This window comes from Sinocyclocheilus grahami, unplaced genomic scaffold (genome assembly GCF_001515645.1).
Source record: "Sinocyclocheilus grahami isolate Dianchi unplaced genomic scaffold, SAMN03320097.WGS_v1.1 scaffold19639.1, whole genome shotgun sequence".
Lineage (NCBI taxonomy): Eukaryota > Metazoa > Chordata > Actinopteri > Cypriniformes > Cyprinidae > Sinocyclocheilus > Sinocyclocheilus grahami.
In genome coordinates, this window is record NW_015517687.1 from 614 (window position 1) to 1,650 (window position 1,037).

Consider the following 1,037-nt stretch of genomic DNA (forward strand, 5'->3'; position numbering starts at 1 on the left):
TTTAAAGGAATAGTTCACTCAAAAATGAAAATTTGCTTAATATTTACTCACCCTCAGGCTATCACTTCTAGCCAAAATACCATGATCTATAATAATGCTTCCTCCATTGTTTAGAACTTAACTGTTTTTGCTTGTAAATGGTGCTTAAAGTGTGTGTATCTCTCCTGATTCAGTCGAGACAACGTTTTTACTGGAGAAAGCTATATTATGGGTAGATGACTCATATTTTAGCTGGAAGCAATGGTTTGAAGTTAAAAACCTCTTATTGACTGATGGATTTCTTATAGTCTTTTTGCTTCGGAAGACTGATGAACTGGATGTTTGTAATGGCAAATGTTACTTTTTATTTCAATGACTTGAGGACATATACAACAAGATAATCCTTCCATCATTACAAATATTTTTTGGTGCACCCAACGGGTCAAGTCAACGCTAACCAAATAAACTGATGCAGTAATAATTCAATAATATAGCAGCAGAGGGTCAAACTAAATGGCTGGTGTAGTGCGATGCAGTGCTTTTGTGCCTATTTAAATCTCATTTAAGCTGCCAAGCTGATGATTGTTCTCATTTTAATTTTACACTATATTACAGCGTAATATTAGGTGATCTACAGACAGAGAATGATTTTACACCAACCTTTACAGATCAAGCACCTTTACAATCATCAAGATCACTAATTATAATAAAGAAGACATATGACTAGAAATAAATATACACCGACTGTAAGGAACAAATGATAATGGCTGAAATTGTGACACTCAGTGTTATAAGAAAAGAACCTTTAGCTTTTGCATATGAAACAGGAATTGCATGTTGTGCTTTACTCAATGGGGGGGGGGGATCACAAGAAGGTTAAACTGAAAATGAAAAGTCAAAATTGTCATGTTTTGTCCACAAAACACTAGATACACTAGATGTAATTACAAAGGTATTTAACATAGTCAAAATACATAAAGATGTGTATTTAAAATGATTTCATAAAAATGTTAGAAAAAAATGAACTGGTTTAGCTGGTTTAGTGTCATCATAGTGAC

General features: G+C 33.3%; 1 protein-coding gene across 1 annotated transcript in view; it reads right to left on the bottom strand.

The window, feature by feature from the left end:
* Positions 1-246: 246 nt before the first annotated feature.
* LOC107579724 (coiled-coil domain-containing protein 149-B-like) overlaps positions 247-1,037 on the bottom strand; it is a gene marked incomplete at its 5' end in the record, with an annotated part of 2,323 nt that continues 1,532 nt past the window's right edge. Inside the window, one exon of the mRNA XM_016265520.1 lies at positions 247-259. The remainder of the gene's footprint in view (positions 260-1,037) is intronic.